The sequence below is a fragment of the Crocuta crocuta genome, unplaced genomic scaffold (assembly GCF_008692635.1).
Source record: "Crocuta crocuta isolate KB4526 unplaced genomic scaffold, BGI_CrCroc_1.0 scaffold89, whole genome shotgun sequence".
In the NCBI taxonomy this organism is placed as follows: domain Eukaryota; kingdom Metazoa; phylum Chordata; class Mammalia; order Carnivora; family Hyaenidae; genus Crocuta; species Crocuta crocuta.
In genome coordinates, this window is record NW_027551559.1 from 1,687,906 (window position 1) to 1,706,417 (window position 18,512).

Genomic DNA, 18,512 nt, shown 5'->3' on the forward strand with positions numbered 1-18,512 from the left:
TAGGCCATTACAGCAGAGCCTGTGTGAATGGGATTAGTGCCCTGATAAAAGAAGTCTGAAGAGAATTATCTTCCCCTTTCTACCAAGTGAAGACACAGTGAACAGAAGACCATTTGTGAACAAGGAAGCAAGACCTCATAAGGCACCAGATTTGGTGGTGCCTTGATTTGGACTTGCCAGCCTCCAGACTGTGAGAAATAAATGTTTGTTGTTTAAGCCACACAGTCTGTGGTATTGTGTTATAGCAATCCAGACAGACTAAACTACCATCACTGCATCCAGCTTAATGTCTAGGATTTCTGGGTGATGCACAGATATTTCTGCACACTATCCTAAACTTCTTTTTCTGAATTTGGAATTTATGAGCTACTAAATCAAGTTATCTTACATTAAAACAAGTTATTTACACACACACACACACACACATTTTGAAATAGGAAGACGTGAAGAGATAGGGCTATGGTAGTTCTGAAATCATTTTATCAGATCTGGAGATGATTCACAGGCCTGAAGTTGTGAGAATCTCATCAGTAGGCAGAAATTCTCTTCTCTGGAATAAACTATCTTGTCCTTGATTCCCCACTATTCTCCACAATCATCTGAATCCCTATGTGGGCCAGGACATTCTTCCTATGTATTTACCCTCTGTAGTAACACAGGGACAGCTTTAATGAGTACGTCCTATGTAGAATTCATATAGTTACCCCAGCCTGTTTCCTTTTCTAGGGAGATTATATACCCAGGTATGGTCACATATTGTTAAACCTGGTCTGTGATTTCTTAAGCAGTATAACTGTGTCAGAAATGTAGACATACTTTTCTCTATAACTTCAGGCATTGTTATATGTTAGCAACTAAGGACACAGTTATTTGAAAAAATTAGTAACTAAAATTATAACTTTTGGGTCTCTGGTTTATCAGAACAAATTGGGAAATTGTTATATATTAGTATGTATGCCAGCACACAGAAGAGGAAAAGCATATACTCTGTAACATTTTACTCACTCTAATCTAAGGCTTTCATTAAACTGATGGCATATTTATAATTAGCATAAATGCTATGTCTGATATTATTGTTACAATTTAGTGTTGAAAAATGCCTTGAACCTTGGCTTTGTTGGTAAAAGCTGGAAGGAAATCAAATTTATATATAATAAAATGAAATGCTCTTAGCCATCTGCAAACTAAAACATAAGAGTTATCCAGCATTCATAAGTATGACCTCTAAAAGATATTTTTGAAACAATGAAGACTAAAGAAACATTGAGTAAATAATTAAAAATGCATGAAATTAGTGCCACTTATACACCAGAGTAGATCATCAGGTTAGTTTTGTAAAGCCATTTGATTACTTAGTATTTTATGTGGGTTTCTATCTCTTTGTTCTTCTTCCATAATGGATTGTTTTGAGGGGAAAAAATAATGTGCTCCTAAAACTTGACTTCTGACCTCAGGTACCATGTTTTCAGATGGATATTGTTAAGTGTGTATTTTCTTTTAAAAAATCAAATAGTCTATTTGTGCTTAGATGTCACCAAGGTTATACACATGTTTCCATGGAAATTAATTGTGGGGAATAAGCTTAGGATTTCCCCAGAGTACACCGGGGTTAACAAGGCATAAAGAAGTGTAAAGCCATGGGATGCTCTCAACTGTGATTGAGTAAACAAGATTAGCACCCTGGAATAAGGAGATGCAAAGGCACCACGGAATGGAGAGGGGGTGCAGAGCCCCCAGAATAGGGAGAGAGGGGCTAAGGCCCCAGAGTAGAGAGGGGAGCTAAGGCATTCAATACAAAGGTATATGAGGTGAGCAAGGTTAGGCATTCAGGGCAAAAAGCCCTTAGTAAGCTGCCTTCATAGGAGGGAAGGACCAAGTTAGGTAAACAGGTAAGCTGGGCTTTAGACCTCTGCACTGCAGGTGAAGCAGTCCAGAGCAGAGATGATTAACAAAAGAAAAGGTGCCTTGGTAACTCCGAGGTCACTGGTCCTACTTGTCTCCTCTCCTAGACTAGCTAAGATAAACAGAGGTGGTGCCTAAGTCCACTGTCAACAGCCTTCCGCCAGACTGCACTCCTGGATTTTGGTTTGTATTAACCCAGTTCTCTAACCCTGAATATCGTCAAGATCCCTTTTCCCTCATGTCCACAAGTTAATGTTCACAGATTCGTTGTTTCTTTGTGCACGTCCATGGCCATGTCTGTAAGCCTTCTGATCCTAATAAAATCGGGGCCAGGACCCTTATTCAGGGCTCTTGTCTTTTTCGGGACATTAGCCATCTCTCTCTACTATTTTAATCCTGCGTCCGCTCTCTCGCTGGCTGATAGAATTTTAGACTTAGAGTCTACAGCAATTAACCTTGTAGCTATAAAATAAAGGACTTTTAAAAATGAGGATTAGTATGATATTTTTATGACTCAGCCGAAATAATGAATAGAGAAGACTACAGGCATCTAGCGCAGTTGCAAAGATTGGTGTAACTGTTATGTGACTTAAGTGTTTACACTTCAGTTTTCTTTTAAACCAGCAAATAAGCCGTGCGTTGGATTTAGGACTTTTTTTTTGGTAAGTTTCTAAATTTATTTTGAGAGAGAGAAAGCATGTGCACGCAAGGGGCAGAAAGAGGGGAAAAGAGAATTCCAAGCAGATTCCACATTGTCAGCACAGAGCCTAGTGTGGGGCTCAATCTCAAAAACCGTGAGACCATGACCTGACGCTTAACCAAGTGAGCAACCGAGGCGCCCCAGCAATACTTTGGATCTATATGCTAAGTGTCCAAGTAGGTCTATGGATACAGATAATATAGAAAGCACGCTAAAAAGTTGTAACTACAAAATAAAATTTAAAGATAATATTTCAAGAACAGTCATACATATTAACTGGATGAAAAAAACTGTGAAATAAGACAATAATAAGGAATCATAAAATATTATAATTTTTTAATTGCCAAAAAGAAAACCTTGCAAAGAAAAGGAAGATCTTACAGGCTCAGATAAAACTGAAAATTAAAGAAATTTTTTTACACATGATGATCAAACTAGGAAGAATATAAGAGAACAATACTCAAATAGATTATGCCATTTTTGGTGAGAAAGAATATTTCTTAAACTAGAAAACATAAAGTAATTTTATAATACATGAATACATAAATAAAATAAATTAATTTTGAAGGGTTGGAAACATATTACAGATCAAGAGATGCTGGAAATATACAAATCAAAAGAAAGCAGAGGACACAATTCTTATATATGAAAAGGTAGAATCCTGACCAAAAGAACTAAGAGAGAATGACAGATACTTTATAATGATTAGGGATACAGTTTCCAATGAGTAGGTAGCAGATATGAAAATATTGCACACAATTACATAGCAAAAACTGACATGAGATGAAATAGGAGATTCAAGGAGAAACAAAGATAATAAAACACTTTCGTATACTTTTTAGTTAATCAGTATTTTATACGGATTTCTTTGTCGGTCTTCTAGAGTGAATTGACTTTCGGTGGGGTGAGAGAAAAGTCATGTATTCGTACTAAAATTTGATGGGTGAACTAGTAAAGTATGTTTTAGGATGGAAATTCATAAGCATATTTAGTAACAATAGTAATTGTGCCCTATTTTAAATTTCATTTTAATTTATTTATTTAACATTAGAGCAAACGAGTGCATCTGCACCTTTAAGTGAGTGGAGGAAGGGCAGGGAAAGAGAGAGAGAGAGAGAGAGAGAGAGAGATCTTAAGCAGACTCCACACCCAGCATGGAGCCTGATTCATGACTCCATCTCATGACCCTGGGATTATGACCTGACCCCAAATCAAAAGTCTGATGCTTAACCTACTGAGCCATCCAAGTGCCCCTGTGCCATATTTTTCAGATACAGTGGAATATTCACAGCATTTTTTAATACTTTGATTAAAATAAACAATTCAAGAAATTCAAAGAAATAATATAATGAAATTACATACCAGGTTCTGGAGACCTAATGTGTGCATGGTGACTATTGTAACTGTATTTTCTCTTAAAAGTGGCTGAGAGAGTAGGTCTACAGTATTCTCATCACACACATACATGAGAATGGTAACAATATGAGGTGATGAGTATGTTAACTAGCTTGATTCCGGTACTTAATTCACAAGGTATACATGTCTCAGAACATCCCACTGTATGCAGTAAATATATACAGTTTTTATTTGTCATAAGAACTTAACAAATCTGGGGATAAAAAGGAAATAGCAGGAGGAATTAACAACAAACCAAAAAAATTATGCAAAAAATTTAAAACAAATAGACAACAATGAAAATATTTTTTAAGGAACCCTTGTTTCAAAGACAAAATTAGGTAAAAATTTTAAATTTCTTAAATATAATGGTAATATACAAATAATATACCACATGCTAAGGAATCCAGAAAAATCAGGTACCAGAGGAATATTTGTAGCATGACATTAATATCAATATAATTATCAAATGACTATTAAGTCTGGTGAAACAAAATGCAGCAAATCAAAATTAAGGAAGATTGAATTAATAAATAAAAGCAAATGAGTAATTTAAAATTCAAAGTAAATAAATTAAAATTTTAAACAGCTTTTAACTATTTTTATGCATCTATGTAAATGATCTTATATTTCTACTTGGCCCTATTACTATTATTTAATACATTACGATTTCTAAAACTGACTCTCTTGAATTCCTGGAATAAAATTCAAGTGATTGTAACATTATTTCTCAATATTCTCTTGGAATTATTCTTGCTGAAATTTTAGTAAATGTTTTTGCATTTATTATTTTAGCAAGATTGTTCACTGATTTTCTTTTTGTTGTTGTAGATTTTCAGATTTTGGGATCAATATTATATTTGTTAAATACATTAATTTAGAAGTTTTTGTTTTATTTTGCCCTTGAGTAATTATTGTTTATCTGTACAAATAAGAACTGAGAGCTAAGGTACAAATAAGAACTGAGAGCTAAGTCTTTATTATAGAGACTATAATAATATATATAATTTCATACATTTTCCCACATGTAGAATGTTACATTCAGGAACAAGACAAATACTTGCACAAATATATATGAGGGGCACTTGGCTGGCTAAGTCAGTGGAGCACGTGACTCCTGATCTCAGGGTCATGAGTTCAAGCCCCACATTGGATGTGAAGTCTTCTTAAAATTAAAAAAAATTAATTTAAAAAATATATATGAAACATAATCCATGTGTGATACAACTATAAACTATGTGTTGAAGTAATTGTCAAGGTAACTATACACTTTGTGTTAAATATTGATATATATGTTCTAGGTCCTCTATTATAACATTGTGCTGACTATATTAGTCAATGCAAATAAAATATCAATGAAAGACAAAATAATTTGAAAGGAGAGGTAAAATAATCTGGTTGTAGATGACAACTAGTAAGAACAATGAAAATATTCCACAAAAACAGAGAACGAGAAAGTTCATTTATATAAGTTCAGGATGTAAAATTAATGTAGAATTAATAGATTTTGTATAGAAAGCAAGAAGTACCTACAAGTTTTAATGGAAAAGACTCAAAATAAAGGAAAAAAAAGCTTGAGAGAAATAAGACACCACTATTAGCATGGCTAAGTGCAATGCACTGAAAACACACAATACTGTCAAGGATGTGAAGCAGAAGAGAATGCAGGTGGGAATGCAAAAATGGCACAGCTACTTTGAAGACTGTTTGGTAGGTTTTTATAAAACTAAACATATTCTTATCATATGACCCAGCCATCATGCTTCTTGCTATTTTCCCTAACAAGCTGAAACGCATGACCCCACAAAAAACTGCATATAGATGTTCATAGCAGCTTTACTAATAACAGACAAAATTTGCCAGCAACCAAGATGTCCTTTAGTAGGTGAATAGATAACTAGACCGTGGTATATATCCATACAACAGAATATTATTCAGTGATTAAAAGAAAAGAACTAACAAACCATAAAAAGACATGAAGAGCCTTAAGTGCATATTAATAAGTGAAAAGAGCCAATATGGAAAGGCTGTATACTGTATGATTCCAATTACATGACTTCTGGAAAAGGCAAAATTATAGATATAGAAAAAAGACCAGTGGTTACCAGAGTTTTGGAAGGAGGCAGGGATTAATAGTGAAGTACAAGAGATTTTTTAGGACAGTGAATCTATTCTGTATGATACTATAATTATGGATATATATTATTACACATTTGTCAAAATCGATATAATGTAGAACACTAAGAGTGAACACTAATATAAACTATGAACTTTAGTTAACTATAAAGGATTGATATTGCTTTATCAATTGTAATAAACGTAGCACACTAGTGCAAGTTATTAATACCAAGGGAAACTTAGGAGCTCATGGGAACTCTCTCTATTTATTGCTCTATTTTTCTATAAACTAAAACTACTAAAAAACTGTTAATTTAAATAAATGAACTGTCAAAATCTCTGTCATAAACTTAAACATTCCAAACCTATAAAAAACATGCAGTACTCCCCAAAGGCACATTATTATGCCATAACAAGCGTAAAGGCCTACTATATGTAAAAGACTGTGGTATTGGCCTATAAATGGACAGACCTTTGGAACAGAATAGAAATTTCAGAAACAAACTAAAGCATGTGGAAATTTAGAGTACAAAAAACATCATTTCCAAACAATAGGGGAGAGCTAAACTTTGTCACTAAGAGATATTTGGAATAACTGGGTAGTCATATGAGAGAACAAAGATAAAACTATATCAATTCCTTACACCTTATCCAAGGATAAATGACAAAGAAATAAAATTGTTCAATCTAAAAAAGTAAGTGATTCTATTAAGCCATGAAAAGATATGGAGAAAAAAGTAAATGTTACTAAGTGAAAGAAGCCAATCTGAAAAGGGTACATACTGTATGATTCCAACCAAATGACATTCTTTAAAAGGCAAAACTGGGGGGCTCAGTCAGCTGGGCTTCCGACTTCAACTCAGGTCATGATCTTGCAGTTCATCGGTTCGAGTCCCACATCAGGCTCTGTGCTGACAGCTGGCTCAGATTCTGTGTTTCAGATTCTGTGTCTGTTTCAGATTCTGTGTCTCCCTCTCTCTCTGACCCTCCCCTGCTCACACAGTCTCCCTCTCTCAGAAATAAGTAAAACATTAAAAAGATTTAAAAAATAGTAAAAGGCCAAACTATGGGGACAGCAAAAATATCAGTGGTTACCAAAAATTGGGGAGAAAAGTATTAATAGGGGGAACACATAAGAATTTTAGGGCAGTGAAAATACTCTGTATGCCATTTAATGATGTATACATGTCCTTATTCATTTGTCCAAACCCACTGAATCTACAGCACCAGGAGTGAACCCTATGGTAGACTATGGACTCTGCACTGATGTAGCTTCATCAGTTGTAACAAATGTACCACCCTGGTGCCACATATTAATAGTGAGGGAATCTGTGTGCACGTGGCTGCAAAGGGCATTTGTACATTTCCATTCAGTTTGGCTTTGAACCTAAGAACTGCTCTGTAAAAACTAGCCTTAATAAAAAAGATACAATTGATTACAGTTAATAGGTAAAGAAAGAATAATAGAACTTGAATGTTCTCATTTTTAAAAATTTTTTAATTTATTTTTATTTTTAAAAATTTATTCAATGTCTATTTTTTGAGAGAGAGAGAGCACAAGTGGGGGAAGGGCAGAGAGAAGGAGCCAGAATCCAAATGAGGTTCCAGGCTCCCAGCTGTCAGCACAAACCCAATGGGGGGCTTGAACTCATGAACCATGATCATGACCTGAGCAGAAATGGGACACTTAGCTGACTGAGCCACCCAGGTGTCCCATCATTTTATTTTTTTTTTTAGAGATTATTATTTTTTTTTGAGCTGGGGGGGAGAGAGCGCGCACGTACGATCGAGTGGGGGAGGGGAAGGGAGAGAGGATGACAGAATCCGAAGGGGGCTCTAGGCTCTGAGTTGTCAGCACAGAGCCAGATGCAGAGCTCCAGCTCACGAACCAGGGGATCATGACCTGAACTGAAGTCAGATGCTTAACTGACTGAGTTACCCAGGCTCCCCATTGAATGTTATTATTTTTAAAACCTTTTTGAAACAAAAAATATAGATAATAGTTATTAGGAAGGCTGTCATCCATACAGGAATACCATGAATAGTACATGTATTCTGTCTGAGTTGCACCTCACTATCTATGAAGCACTCCTACTGAAAATGGGAACTGGATCAAATTAGATCTCCAGATTTAATACCAGAAAAAATAATTGGGAAACCAAGGCCTATGCCATGGGATTGCATTTTGCAAAGTCTAAAATATGATATACATAATACAGCATAAATTTAATAATTTAATAAAATGAATTATAAGGTTAGAGGAAGAGGCAAGGAAGCAAGAAAGAAACCTCTAGAAAAACACAAAAGATATAACATGTATATACAATGTGTGGGCTTCGACTAAATCAGTTTTTTTTTTTTTAAATTTTGTGAGTGGAAAAACTTGAACACTTTCTAAATTAAGTAGGTATTTTATAATAATCTTTCATTTTCAGGATGGATAATAGCTTATGCATGTTTTAAAATATGCTCTATCTTCTTTTTAAGTTTAGTTATTTATTTTGAGAGAGAGCAAGAGTGCAAGTGGGACGGGGGGAGGGAGAGAGAGAGAGAGAGAGAATCCCATGTAAGGCTGGATTCCAGGAACCACACAATCATGACTTGAGCTGAAACCAAGAGTTGGATGCTTCAACAACTGAGCCAGCCAGGCACCACCAGCACCTGTGGTATATTTTAAAGGGGCACACAAGTCTTATTATGAAAATGATTTCTGTGATTAATTTTGCTATAAGTGTGTGTGAGTGCTATGGGTGACATAAGAATAAATAAGTGTTGGAGCGCCTGGCTGGCTCAGTCAGTAGAACATGTGACTCAATCTCCAGCTTGTGAGTTAGAGCCCCATATTGGGCATGGAGACTACTTAAATAATAAATAAAAATAGTTATGTCTTGATGTTTGTTGGATGGCAGCTCTTTATACTCTGAACTTCACTATTGTATACATTGGAGAGTTTCCATAGTAATTAAAGTGCTACTTTGTTTTTGTTTTTTAAATAAATAGCTTACTTCTATGGGAGCGATACTAAATAATTTAATTTACTGTTAATGAAATGATTTCCTTTGCACAGGGTTAAATATAATTTTATAAGTTTATGTTGTCAAAACATTTTATGTTATTTTGATGTAACCTTGAATATATGTACTTCACGGAAAACGTTGGAGTGTATTTTACATGTTATTTAACTGGATAAGTTGAAAATGAAACATATATATCAGAGGTGAGCTCAGTCTAAAACATAATGTAGAGAACACTGCTCTAGGTTCTCATTGTTAATCTCACTCGTATTTTTAGTAGGAGATCCTGCAATCAGTATTGAAGCACTAATTCAGAGAAAAAAGTTGGAAAATCACCACTTGTACAAATTTGGACCTTTCGCTGTTGATCATGTTTCCAAGGATATGCAGATTGCTGAAGCAGAAAAATTCTACTGGACTGCTAAATGACAGAAACGTAATGATAAGTTGTCAATTTGACAATATTGATATTATATACGGTTTGAATGGAACATAGCAATAAATATTTTGGTTTGCTGTGTTTGATTTGAAAACAGCAAAAAATGATGTCACAAATGTTATAGTATTTAGATTATGCTCAATTCCAAAAAAATATAAAATAAAAAATAAAAACCTAAACCATAACATATACACCACTATGATATGAACTTATATTTTGGTGGGAAGAAAATGAAATACATCTATAATTACTTTTCATTTGGCATTATTGGGCATTAGTAAAGCTGTACATAAATGAGGCACATAATTTTGTTTGCCTTTGTCATAATTTACAGGTTCTAAATTGAAATAATGAAGTAATTAATTGAATTCTTATTTGAATTACTAAGCTTTAATAACTTATCCTGACTAAAAGAAATAACCAATAGTTTGCTACCTGTTTTACATCACATAACTCAATTGGAAAATAGAGTATCTTGTCAAATAAAAACCACTAATTTATTTTGTGATTTCTAACGATGACTGCTTGGACCATTATAGCAATATATTTTTATTATCCTATTCTAAATTTAAACAGATCCAGTACTAATTAGTTTAATATTCAAATTCTTTAAATGACCGTGTTGTCTGCCATGCTATGTTAATTAGCTGTTCAAGCCAACACCTTCCCTCCGTATCTCTTGAAATCATAGCAGCTGATCTCCAGAAAACATATTTCTTGAAGGTACCCCACATTCTTACAGACCCAAGATGACTGAAATGCAATACATATACAATTTTCCTGTACTGAATTTACTGTAGCAGAGTCTATCAGGACCACATTCAAATCCTTCGGTCCTGATACTGCAGCGACTGTTATCCGATTTCAACAGTCAGCATCTGTGTTTATTTGCCTGATAACTTTCTTTGTCAACTGACACCTGATACCCATTAGGCCGTTAATACTGTGAAATACTGACCACCTTCTCCAGACCACACTCGAGTAGTCATCCAATAATGACTCATAGGAGTTAATAAATAAATAAATCTCTCTCAGGTGGGATTACTTTTAGAAAAGTGTTTCTAAACTAGAACTCAAGGCTCTTTAGCACGATCAAGCTCGTTATTCAAAAAGGTGATATGGATCATATACCATCTACCGTATGACCTATGGTTTCCATTATACTTTCCTATTTTATACCAGTGATTCCTAGGATTACCTTCTAAATAAACAACTTGTACTTGAACCCTTGTTTTGGGATCTGATTTGGAGAGCTTAAACATAGACAACTAGTAACAGACTTTATCCTAACAAATAGATCCTCAGGATGGAATCCTGGCCTTGGCTGACTTGCTAGCCAGATGTCAGCCAGTCCACTCTGCTGGTTTTCAGTCGGGTGGTTTAGATAGGTATTACTGTTTGTAATACTATCACATACTGTGAATGGGGAGAGCATATGATAGGAAGCATTCACTTGTCAATGCAACATCCATAGTATTTGAGAGGAATAAAAAGTAATTATAAGGATTGTAAGGTTTGTTGTTCTTTGCAAAGAGCCACCATACAAATAACAGGGCTGAGTTAGATGACTATGAATTCATGGCTTGGTGTGAAAGCTAGAAGGCCACTGGGCAAGGGCTCATTTCTTTGAGTTGGATTAAAGCTGTGATGATAAGATACCCAGTATCAGCTTGTGTGAATATCAGAGTTACAGAAACAGAAGAATATATACACAGCACCAACATATGTTTTATGCTAGAGTTGTGGTCTGATAGGTTAGTCATGGGACCCTGAGACCTTGAGTGCGTGCATTAAGGCAAATACACTTTACATCCTCCCAAACTCCAGATTTACCTTGGCCCTTATCACTCCTGTCCTTAACATTATAGTCGTTCATGTCCAGTGTCCTGAAATCATTATCTGTCATAGAATACTCTTCTCCTTTTGCTACGGGCGGCGGAATGGAAAGCACATGAAGACCTCGATGAAGTACATGTCTCACAAGATTATAAGTGATACTCTTAAATTCTGCTTCCACTTGACCTCTGTAACTTAGAGAAGAAGAAAGCCTTATCTCTCACTGTACAGCAAGAACAACTATCCAGGTACAAATGTTATGCATATTATCATGAATGTCAATTCAGAGGAGCTATGTGTCATTATTGAAATCTTGCAAGTTTTCAATATTTACATAGTAATTTAGCAAATGAGTGATTTAGCAAAATGAGTTTTAGCTTAACACTGGCAATGGGAAGCCTTTCTTCTGATTACCTTCACTTTAATAAGTATTTGCTTCAATACACACGTTCAAAATGAAATGATTGGCAAGAGGCAGGTGGATAGAGTAACTCTACGAACAATTTAAGATGCATTTATGTCTCGGGATATAATTGCCCTGGTTTCTACGCACTGCCATCATCCATATGTCCTAGATCACCATTCTGTCCTCCCCATTTGCTGGGCTTCTATTTTAACTGGGTTGCTCAATTCCCAGGAATAAGAAAAACGATGTCCAAAATTCTCTTGTGCTTGTGTGTGACCATTGGTTTGCGACCCACACAGGAGTTTATTGGGTATAATCTGAAACTGACCCCTGTTCTTAGACAGCAAAGAGAGACCAAAGAAAAAGGTCACTCCAGGTTGTTGGTATCAGTCTCGATAATAGCAAAGGGAACTTACGTGAGGCTTGTGTTGGTGGCAGCAGGACAAATGGATCCCTCCACCTGCCCTTCAGTCTTAAGAGTTTAAAAAGAGCCCTTATCTCTGTGAACTCAGTCACATATATTGTGTAGGTGTTTTCAACATCATGTCACTATCTTAAGGCTGCGTCCTTGGAACAGTCTCTAGGAGGAGATGGGGAAAGGCAAGAAGAACCCCCATTGCAAGGTCAGGGAGAGGATGAAGAGCCTCTGAGTGCCTGGGTCCAGCTCACCAATCACTGGTCACCGCTTTTTGGTGGCGTTTCCCAACAGTGACTTTGAAATTACATTTTATGTAGATATTATTTAGTACGTTGTAATGTCAACAAGTTTATCTCAAAGAAATTTAAAAGTGATTTACCTCAAGTGTAGAATAGAAAAAATGATTATAAAGAACAAGGCAATTTACAAGAATTTTTTAAGTTAATGTTTTTTGTTGAGATATAAGCAGCAAGTAATACTGTATAAGTTTAAGGCGCACTTTGTGTTGATTTGATAATTTACCACTGTAGCATTACCTCCGTTTATCTGTTGATGGACATTTGAGTTGTTTCCTGTCTTAACTATTGTGAATAATGCTGCAATAAACAGAAGAGTGCAGATATATTTTCAATATGCTGCTTTAATATTCTTTGGTTATATACCTANACTATATATATAACTATATATATATATAAGCAGGATTTCTGGATCATTTGATAGTTCTATTTTTAATTTTTTGAGGAGCCTTCATCCTGTTTTCCACAGTGGAAGCACCAACTTACATTCCCACCGACAGTGCCGATGTGTTCACACTTCTCTGCATCCTGCCAACACTTGTTACTTCTTGTTGATAGTAGCTATTTTAACAAGTGTGAGGTGATATTTCCTCAGAGTTTTGACTGATTTTCCCTAATGATGTCAAGCACGTTTTCATATATCTGTTGGTCATTTGTATGTCTTCTTTGAAGAAATATCAGTGTAATTCCTACCAATGATATTTTTCACAGAAATACAAAATCAACCCTAAAATCCACAGAGAACACAAACGATGTCAAGTAGCCAGAGGTCTTGAGCAAGAAGTTAAAGCTGGGACAATATGCTTCCTGATTTCAAGTTGTATTTTTACAAAGCTATAGTAATCAAGAGAGTATGATACTTGCGTAAATACAGACACATAAATCAATGGAGTTTGCAAAAACTAGAACTTAACCCACATACATACAGTCAGCTAATCTTTGACAAGGACATCAAGAATACAAAATAGGAAAATAAGAGTCTCTTCAGTAAATGATATTGGTCAAATTGGATATTCTTATGCAGAAGAATTAAAGTGGAACCTTACACCACACAAGAATCAACTTAAAATCAATTAAAGATTAAATGTAAGACACAAAGCCATAAAACTCCTAGAAGAAAATTTAGGAAAAATCCTCCTTGACATTGGTCTTGGTAAGGAATTTTTGGATATGACACCAAAAGTGCAGACAAGAAATGCAATATAGGGGCACCTGGGTGGCTCAGTTGGTTAAGCTTCCGACTTTGGCTTGGGTCATGGTCCAGGTCACAGTCTCGCAGTCCGTGAGTTCGAACCCTGAGTCGGGCTCTGTGCTGACAGTTCAGAGACTGGAGCCTGCTTCAGATTGTGTGTCTCCCTCTCTCTCTGTCCCTCTTCTGCTCACACTCTGTCTCTCTCCCTCTTTCAAAAATAAAAACAATTTAAAAAGAAAAAAAAGCAAAATAAACAAGTGGGACTGCATTCAATTAAAAGTCACAGTTGAAGAATTCCTTATGCACATCTCAAATGTTTGTCTCTGCTTTCTTTCAAAAAGTTTTTTTTTCTCATTTGTATCTAAGTCTGCTGTTCATGCTGAGTTAATTCTTGCATGAGGCATAAGACATACCCAATTGCTCTGGCACCATTTGTTGCAAAAGTTCTATTTCTTCTATGCAATTGTTTTTCACCTTTGTCAACATAAATTTGGCATATTTGTGTGGGTCTATTCTGGGTTCTCTATTCTATTTTGTTGACCGATGAGTCTATACTTTCAATATCACCCAGTCTTGAATCCTAAAGGTATATACTGTCTTGAAAAAAGGTTGAATAATATCTCCTACTTTATTCTTCTTTTTCAGAATTATTTCAGTTCTTCTAATTCTTCTGCTTTTCTCTATAAATTTTAGAATATTGTCCATATCTGTACTAACTTTGCTGGGAACCTCATAGAAATTGTGTCATCCCTGTATATTAATTGAGCAGAAGTAACATCTCTTTGATGCTGAGTGGTCCAATTCTTGAATATAGTCTGTCCATTTATTTAGCTCTTCTTGGATGTACAAATGGATTACATGTTCTATTTGCATCTAAATAATTTTCCTTTGGGGGGTGATTGTAAATGCTTCAGTATTTTTATTTGTGGTGTCCATTTGGTTAGCACAGAGAAATACAAAATATATATTATACATATCTTTAGACATTTTTATATTTAAAGGGCAATATATGTTTCCAGAGAAGACATCCGGATGGCCAACAGACACATGAAAAGATGCTCAATATCACCCATCATTAGGGAAATACATATCAAAACCACACTGAGATACCTCCTCACACCAATTAGAGTGGCTAAAATGAACAACTCAGGAAACAACAGATGCTGGTAAGGATGTGGAGAAACTGGAAACTTCTTGCACTGTTTGTGGGAATGCAAACTGGTGTAGCTGCTCTGGAAAACACTGTGGAGGAAGTTTCTCAAAAACTTAAAAATAGAACTGCCCTATGACCCAGCAATAGCACTGCTAGGAATTTATCCAAAGGATACAGAAGTGCTGATGCACAGGGGCACACGTACCCCAATGTTTATAGCAGTGCTTTTGACAATAGCCAAATTATGGAGAGAACCTAAATGTCCATCAGCTGATGAATGAATAGAGAAGATGTGGTTTATATAGTCAATGCAATACTACTTGGCGATGAGAAAGAATGAAATCTTCCCATTTGCAGCAATGTGGATGGAACTGGAGAGTATGATGCTAAGTGAAATAAGTAAGTCAGAGAAGGACAGGTAGCATGTTTTCACTCAGATATGGAACTTTGAGAAACTTCACAGAAGACCATGGGAGAAGGGAAGGGGTACAAAAGAGTTACAAACAGACAGGGAGGGAGACAAACTATAAGAGACTCAAATACAAAGAACAAACTGAGGGTTGATGGGGGGTGGGAGGCAGGGGAGATGGGAAAAGGGGGGATGGGCATTGAGGAGGGCACTTATTGGGATGAGCACTGGGTGTTTTATGTAAGCGATGAATCTAGGGAATCTATCCCCAAAACCAAGAACACAGTGTATACGCTGTATGTTAGCTGACATGACAATAAATTGTATTTTAAAAAAATAAATGAATTTAGAGATGAAAAACATAAGAAAATAAATAAATAAAGGGCAATATATAAAATTTGATATGAAAGCTAATACTTAAATATAGGTGTTATTTAATTTTATTTTAAAAATAAATGTTTTACTACCTTTTATGCAATTTATCTATGTTCATTTTTGGATTCATATTTTACAACATGCTTGTTTATGAAAGAAACAAAAAAATGAAAATTATCCTAATGGAATGCAAATTGATATTTTATTATACCAGTTGAATAATTTTTATAAAACTTATACACAAAGAAATGAATATCTTGTCTCATAAGAATTTAGAAACTTATTAAAATTCATTGGGGAAACTGATTTACTTTTACTATTGGAATTTACATAACCAGTTAGTATAATTACCTCCACTTTTCTATGAATTTCTATAAAAGAAATAAACTGTCTTGCTTAATATCAAAGAACACATAGACAATGTATGATCTCATTTATTTCATGTTCCAACATTGGTGATAAAAAGTCGCTTAATATAATAAATTAGCACTTAAAAAAATATAAAGCTGTTAAGTTGAAAAACCAAGATGTTAAGTGGAACGACGGGAGTATTTTCTCAAATGTAATCATCATCATAATAATACAGTTTTTATTATAGGGGCAGGGTAATTTATATTGAACTAGAATATCATTAATTTTCTCTATTTTTCAAATTTTTACAGATTTCATGTAGTTTTACCTTAAAGTTATTTTTGTGATTTTTTATTATGTGTACTTTTGCATACTTTTAAACGGTAAGCTTATTAGCAGCAATTATTAATAAGAATGGAATTTTTCATAACACAACTAAAAACAAGGCACATAATCATATACATTATTAATATTTTAATATTTTTATCTCTAATTAATGTATTTTTATTGCTGGCCAATTTGGGGGTATTTTAGTATATGTCAATGTGTCTACATTTTACTAATAACTTTCAGGAAGCTGAACTATGGACTAAAACGATAAGATTCATTAAGGATCTCACTAGAGATTATACTATGAGAAGACCCTGAGTTGCACAGGATCTCCATGGCCTTTTAAATGTGGTAAAATTTATTTTTAGAGTAAATCAGAATATATTAAACATTCTGCAGTTTTTGATAGCATACAGTCCATGTTAGGACTATGTTGGGATATCTTATCATTATTCATATATACTGATATTTCCCATTGGTAATATTCCAGGAGCACTCTTACTGGGTTAGGTGTTATGAACATTTTTAAGAATTCTTATACAAATTGTCAAACGTTTTCCAACATTGGGCTAAATTCTGACAAGTGATCACAATTAAAAACAAATAATATGAATTTTTTATAGATCGGGATGCCATTATTAGAATTTGCAGTGACTTGATAATGAGATAAGATGTTTTTCAACATGTTAATTAGGGTTTTGACTATCTTCTTTCATAACTGTTCATGTCCTGAGAAAGAATGATCTAGTAACAGAGTGGGGTTCCATTTCTCACCAGGCATTCTGATGGAGTGATTGCATCAAACGGATGGACCTCTTTGTAAATATGCTAATTGTATTTGCTAAAAGAATATTACTCACAAGTTCTTATGTCTACCAAATTATACTTAGCAGGACATACCCAGTCTGCTTAAATAGTTAATAGTTAATAGTTAATACACCTGGCATTTATGGTGTATTAGAACATGTACTTTGGACCCTCTACCTTGAAAAAAGAGTCCTTATGCAAAACCATGAATTATTTTCTTCCCTTGTGTTTTTATAGTCCCCAAATTAGGTTAACATTTTTTAATAATGCACTCTTTATCAATATATAACTAATCTGTGGAAATCACTACTCTTCTAATTGATGGCTCTCAAATATAAAATTCCATACAACCACAGCAATTATCACAGAACTTCTGAAATAGGGTAGAAAGTCTCCAAAAAATTGCTCAAGGAATAACAAAGTTTTTGCTACAAAGTCTCCCTAACAATTGCTACTTACAGCTTTAGTGTAAAACAACACAGAAGTATTTAGTCAAATTCAGGGTAATTAGCTATAATGCAGATTGTGGTGTGGAACTTGATAACATTTAAAAAATAAAAGAAAGTTGATTTGTTTGTCAAATGTTAAGACAACATTTTGGATTAATTGGGGTAAGGGTATTTGAGTAAAGTCCACTCTATTTTATCTTGGTTTCAATGAAATGGAAATAATTCCAAGAGAATCTCATACATTCAGTGGCCCACAGAGCTGTTTGTGTCTAATACAAAACTTCTGGTAATTTGAATGAAACCTGAGCATAATTCATTACTCTTAACTAGTACAAATGTGACGTAGTATTAATTTTGATAAATCTCATCATATGCATTTTATAAAAATGCATACAAGGCATACATATAAAATGTGTATATATTTCTTTAGTCCCTTATAAAATAAATATACGTCCTCATGTTCTCTAACAGAAAATGCTCAATGATCTCAAGCTATCGACCTGTCTGGGTATCAGTGATCATGTATTTCCTGGAAAGTCTTAGAAAAAATTAAAAATATAGGGGTGCCTGGGTGACTCCATTGGTTAAGCATCTGACTTCAGCACAGGTCATGATCTCATAGTTCGTGGGTTTGAGCCTCACGTTGGGCTCTGGGCCGACAGCTAGCTCAGAGCCTGGAGCCTGCTTCAGATTCTGTATCTCCCTCTCTCTCTGACCCTTCCCTGCTCACAGTGTCTCTGTCTCTCAGAAATAAATAAAATATTTAAAATTTTTTTAAAGAAAGAAAAAAACTAAAAATATGTTCAGCAAAGTTTCAGACTGCATTCTGTTAGCTTTCTTCATCTGTTTCTCTTTCTTGTCTTTTCTTGCCTTTTGAAAAACCCATCTTCTGCACACTTCCATGATACAATTTGTACCTTAT